At 48.5% G+C, this 6,202-nt stretch overlaps 1 protein-coding gene across 10 annotated transcripts in view; it reads left to right on the top strand.

The window, feature by feature from the left end:
• The first annotated feature begins 1,202 nt into the window (after window positions 1-1,202).
• Window positions 1,203-6,202, top strand: part of SLC12A8 (solute carrier family 12 member 8) — a 55,394-nt gene continuing 50,394 nt past the window's right edge. For 6 of the 10 annotated variants that reach the window (XR_014450842.1, XM_083154278.1, XM_083154281.1 and 3 more), the window contains exons 1-2: window positions 1,658-1,764; window positions 2,500-2,686. The gene's annotated coding sequence lies outside the window, so the exon portion shown is untranslated. Of the gene's footprint in view, window positions 1,307-1,654; window positions 1,765-1,812; window positions 2,307-2,499; window positions 2,687-6,202 lie in introns of those variants that run through there. The other 4 variants (XM_083154273.1, XM_083154275.1, XM_083154277.1 and 1 more) reach the window with 4 other exon arrangements.

Here is a 6,202-nt window from a genome sequence, read left to right as displayed (position 1 = left end):
ATATATAGGACAGGGGCAGCAGAATATAGATATGAGGGGATGATGTAGGATGATATATAGGACAGGGGCAGAAGAATATAGATATGAGGGGAGGGGATGATGTAGGATGATATATAGGACAGGACAGGGGCAGCAGTATATAGATATGAGGTGCAGGATGACATATAGGACAGGGTCAGCAGTATATAGATATGAGGGGATGATGTAGGATGATATATAGGACAGGACAGGGGGAGCAGTATATAGATATAAGGGGATGATGTAGGATGATATATAGGACAGGACAGGGGGAGCAGTATATAGATATAAGGGGATGATGTAGGATGATATATAGGACAGGAAAGGGGCAGCAGTATATAGATATGAGGTGCAGGATGATATATAGGACAGGACAGGGGCAGCAGTATATAGATATGAGGTGCAGGATGATATATAGGACAGGGGCAGCAGTATATAGATATGAGGGGATGATGAAGGATGATATATAGGACAGGGGCAGCAGTATATAGATATGAGGGGAGGGGATAATGTAGGATGATATATAGGACAGGACAGGGGCAGTATATAGATATGAGGTGCAGGATGATATATAGGACAGGACAGGGGCAGCAGTATATAGATATGAGGTGCAGGATGATATATAGGACAGGAGCAGCAGTATATAGATATGAGGGGAGGGGATGATGTAGGATGATATATAGGACAGGGGCAGCAGTATATAGATATGAGGTGCAGGATGATATATAGGACAGGGGCAGCAGTATATAGATATGAGGGGAGGGGATGATGTAGGATGATATATAGGACAGGGGCAGCAGTATTTTATTTATTTATTTATTTACAGGTTCTTATATAGCGCAGCAGATTCCGTTGCGCTTTACAATAGTAGACAGTGATAAAACAAACTGGGTAACAACATACAGACTTGGAGGTAAGAGGGCCCTGCTGCAAGCTTACAATCTATAGCAGTATATAGATATGAGGTGCAGGATAATATATATGACAGGACAGGGGCAGCAGTATATAGATATGAGGTGCAGGATGATATATAGGACAGGACAGGGGCAGCAGTATATAGATATGAGGTGCAGGATGATATATAGGACAGGACAGGGGCAGCAGTATATAGATATGAGGTGCAGGATGATATATAGGACAGGACAGGTGGGGAATGCAGGTTGTACAGGACAGAGGAGGAGAGAAGAGGACACAGGGGCGGGGCCCGGGCAGGTTACACACGTGGCTCAGGTGACGCAGGAGCCCGGAGGAGACCCCGCACTGACTGAGCCTGGTTACTGCAGCCGGGGTGAGTGAGAGGGGAGCCGGGGCCGCGTGTAATCCCCGGTGCCACCTGCTACGTGCAGCCATAGGAATAGGCTGGGAACACGCTGCTGTCTGTGTGCACTACACTGAGGGGATACTGCATATATATATATATATATATACTGCTATATCCTGTGCATACCCCTACATATTACACCTGCTATATACTGTGTATACACCTACACATTGCACCTGCTATATACTGTGCATACCCCTACACATTGCACCTGTTCTAATATATATATATATATATATATATATATATATATATATATATCTACATATTACACCTGCTAATCTGCATAGCCACACCCCACAATGCTGCATAGCCACACCCCTTTGCACCTGGTGCCTGCAGATTGGGAGACTCACAACCAGAGAAGTGTCTTTATCACCTGTTGTGATGTGATGGACATATAGAATTCCTGGCTCCTGTATATGGTAGGTCCCTGATCTCTCCACGCTGTCCCCCCTCCTGTTCTACGCTTATCATTAATGTACTAGGATCACTGTCTGCAAACCACAGGATCCCAGCACTATAGTAGCAATCTGCTTCTCCATTATACCTGCACATTGCGATTATCTGGGGGATGAATTAATTGGCGTTAAAGTTGCCTTCATCTCGCTGTGGCTAAAGTAAACACATGGGGAGAACAGGAGCAGGATGTGATGACAGCTGTACAGGTCACGCAGCGCTAGATGTCTCCTCTCCTCAGGAGACAACCTGTCCGGATTTACTAGCCCTAGTAGGGGGCTGACTCCTGTACTCCCGGATACAAGGAGGAAACCGGGACGGGGTGGTGTCTCTATCATGTGCTGTAAGGTTTGCTCTCGTTAACCCTTCCACCCCTGCACAGTACGACTTCATTTCTTGTGAGTTCAGCTCTCCTGCCAGCGGACACGTCTGACAGGTATAACTGTGCAAACAGCCCAAAAGTCCTGCAACAGGTGCGTCCAGGAAGCAGGTGCTGGAATTCACACAGGTGAGCGCATGGAAGGGGCTGTTACAGGTAAGGCCACCATAACGAGACACCATGTAAGGCACAGGCTACATTATCTGCGGCTGTAGATGCACACACCTGCTCGCCTTACATAAGGAATATATAACAGCTCAGTGCTGATTATAACTGGTATAAAGTGATTATTCTCTTACCTACCTCTTTCCGTACTCTCCAGATTTCTGTCGGCTTTATTGGAATACGTTTCCCCATGACGTCTCCGTTACACCTTGGAAGTGACTGCGCACTGGTGACCGCCGGGGCTGCAATAGCGGCATGATTCTGGGATCTTGTGCATCCCTTAAAGCGATCTCATTGGCACACAGGGGACAGCTGTGACACATCGGTCGTCCAGGTCCCAGAAGGTATTTGCGGGCCCATCGGTTGGATTACGAGGCCAGCGCTTGTGTGTGATTGGATAATTCCAGCTTTCTGGAATTGTGTATTCATTGCCATAGTATAATATCCCTGGTATAATGCACCCTCTTGTACCTGCCAAGGCTGCGCTCTGGTCACTCCTTAATTACTAAGAACACGTCTGGTGTTTGCACAGTGATAGTGAGAGGCCATATCCTAATTCTGCGGTTACAGAACCTGTTATTATTAATGTGCATTTATACAGAGCCAGCTGCGGAATAGGACGGGTATTAATATTGGAAGGAGAGGACACAATCTGTAGTGTAATAGTGCGATAACGCACAGTTCTGTCTATAATAATGCCGGATGTACACATTGCAGTGCTGGGTAATCAGCCAAATATGGCAGCGTGTTTGGCCGTAACATGATAGGGATGCCCCATTGGGTCATTATCAGTATGTTCATAAATGTGGCCAGGACCGGGTTGTAGTTCCCTTACATTCAGTCAGATTCTCAGACTCGGTCCTCAGGACCCCACACAGCGCATGTATTGCAGGTCTCCTCACAGAATCACCAGTGAAATAATTAGCTCCACCTGTCGGTCTTTTAAAATCTGTCAGTGAGTAATGAGTGCACCTGTGCCCCTGCCGGGTAACCTGGAAAACATAAACTGTGTGGGGTCCTGAGAACCCCTGGTCTATGGTTATCTTCCGACTGCCATAAAATGTCCCAGTTGCCAAGTTAGACAATAAGGGTCAGATTCGGTTAGGTGCCAGCACCCGACGCTGCATGTATAAGTGTAGTGTTGGCATCCTGATGCTGTTCCCACCTCCATAGGCTAAAACAAGGGGTGACAGAACCTGTCCTCAAGATCTACCAACAGTTCATGTATATCAGGCCATCTGTGGATCTATAGTAGGAATGAATGCAGCAGGTTTGAAAGAGTGACAGTTAGTAATGACTGCACCTGTGCACCAGCTAGGGGGTCTGGGGAATGTGAGAGCTAGTAATGACTACACCTGTGCACCGGCTAGGTGGTCTGGGGAATGTGACTGTTAGTAATGACTACACCTGTGCACCGGCTAGGTGGTCTGGGGAATGTGACAGTTAGTAATGACTACACCTGTGCACCGGCTAGGTGGTCTGGGGAATGTGACTGTTAGTAATGACTACACCTGTGCACCGGCTAGGTGGTCTGGGGAATGTGACTGTTAGTAATGACTACACCTGTGCACCGGCTAGGTGGTCTGGGGAATGTGACAGTTAGTAATGACTACAGCTGTGCACCAGCTAGGTGGTCTGGGGAATGTGACAGTCAGTAATGACTACAGCTGTGCACCAGCAAGGGGGTCTGGGGAATGTGAGAGCTAGTAATGACTACAGCTGTGCACCAGCTAGGGGGTCTGGGCAATGTGACAGTCAGTAATGACTGCACCTGTGCACCAGCTAGGGGGTCTGGGAAATGTGACAGTCAGTAATGACTACACCTGTGCACCAGCTAGGTGGTCTGGGAAATGTGACAGTCAGTAATGACTGCACCTGTGCACCAGCTAGGGGGTCTGGGAAATGACAGTCAGTAATGACTACACCTGTGCACCAGCTAGGTGGTCTGGGAAATGTGACAGTCAGTAATGACTACAGCTGTGCACCAGCTAGGTGGCCTGGGAAATGTGACAGTTAGTAATGACTACACCTGTGCACCAGCTAGGTGATTTAGAAAATGTGGACCGTTGGTAGATCTTGAGGACCGGTTTGGCAACCCCTGGGCTAAAAGCAGAAATCTAACAGAGCTGTCCTGCTTAGGTGCCGGAATCCGTTCCAGTAACCGTTCTAGTTATTTTACATTCCGGCACTTTATATTTGTATGCTACTCGTGAAGTTTTGCCGATCGTCAGTACATTTACATTGTCTGTAAAGGTAAATGGTCAGCTGTTGGTAAGTGAAAAATACTATGAAGGGGGGGGGGGGTTAGGTTTATGATGGGAAGGTTAGAGTTTGGATAGGTGGGTTAAAGTGGAAAGGGGGATATGATGGGAAGGGAGGCCAGGGTTAGGGATGGAAGGGGGGTAAGACTATAGGAAGGAAGGATTAGGCTGGGAAGAGGGGTCAGGGTTAGGCTGGGAAGGGGGGGGGGGTTGGGAAGGGGGAGGGTCAGGGTTAGGATGGGAAGTGGGAGGGTCAGGGTTAAGGTGGCCATACATCAGAAAGATATTGTACCCAATCATACAATCTCAACTGATTGTAAGATGGATTGTATGCAGATTGTGTGCACATCTTATGTACATAATCATACAATCAATCAGCAGATGGATTGTATGACTGATTGTAAGATGGATTGTATGCAGATTGTGTGCACATCTTGTGTACACAATCATGCAGTAGATGGATTGTATGATTGATTGTATGATCGATTGTGTGTAGATTGTGTGTCCAAAAACCACCAAGGACTGCCGGGGATTTCAAGGGAAATTGTACACAATCATGAGCGCAATCGATCTTAAGATCGATCTTTCTGATGTATGGCCAGCTTTAGAATGGGAAGGGGAAGGGTCAGGGTTAGGATGTGAGGGTTAGTCTGGGAATGGGAGTCAGGTTTAGGATGAGATGGTTAGGGTTAGGCTAGTAAGGGGGCTTTAAGATGGGAGGGTTAGGGTGGGAAGGGGGGGGTTAGGGTTGGATTGGGAGGGTTAGGATGGGAAAGGAGGCCAGGCATAGGCATGGAATGGGGGTAATGGGCCCTACATACGCAGAGATGTGTGCCAGAGATTCATAACGGGAGATTCAGCACGAGAGATTTCCCTAAAAACGGAATTTTCAGATAATGAGCCACACACACACAGATTTGTGCCAGAGATTCATAATGGCAGATTCAGCATGAGAGATTTCAAATCTCTCACAGAAACTTTCAGGGGAATAAAAAAAAAATTAAAAATGTAAATAAGGGGTTGAACTAAAGCCTGGGGGAGTGTCACTATATACAGGGCCGAAACTAGGTGTTTCGGCGCCCGGGGTGGCAGTCATTTGGTCAACTTGCCGGACGCTGATTTGGTTGCCAATCAGCGTCCGGCAAGTGTTTTCAAAATCATCAGCGCTTCCCGCCTCCAGGCAAATAGCGCTAGGAGACGGAGTGACGAGTGAGTGAAAGCTGCCGCTACACCAGTCCCTGGACCCCTGCTGCCAACATACCTGTGTGCAGCCAGCGGGGGAAGGCAGCGTCCAGGGGTCCAGGGACTGGTGTAGCGGCAGCCTTCACTCACTCTGTCTCCTAGCGCTATCTGTCTGTGCCTGGCGGCGGGAAGCGCTGATGACTTTGAAAAGACTTGCCGGACGCTGATTGGCTGAATTCAGCCAATCAGCGTCCGGCGAGTCTTTTCAAAATCTGCTGCCCGGCAGCGCTAGGAGCCGGAGTTAACACACCACTCCCCGGACCCCCGCTGCCCGTCCCCAGACCCGCTGCCAGGAGACCCAGGACCGCACACTAGCGCCCCCCCCCCCCCCCCTCCAGCGCCCTGGTGCCCCTCCAA

The sequence above is a fragment of the Crinia signifera genome, chromosome 7, assembly GCF_055691185.1.
Source record: "Crinia signifera chromosome 7, ASM5569118v1, whole genome shotgun sequence".
In the NCBI taxonomy this organism is placed as follows: domain Eukaryota; kingdom Metazoa; phylum Chordata; class Amphibia; order Anura; family Myobatrachidae; genus Crinia; species Crinia signifera.
The sequence above is the reverse complement of the archived record's forward strand: the minus strand, read 5'-3'. Positions and strand labels throughout refer to the sequence as shown.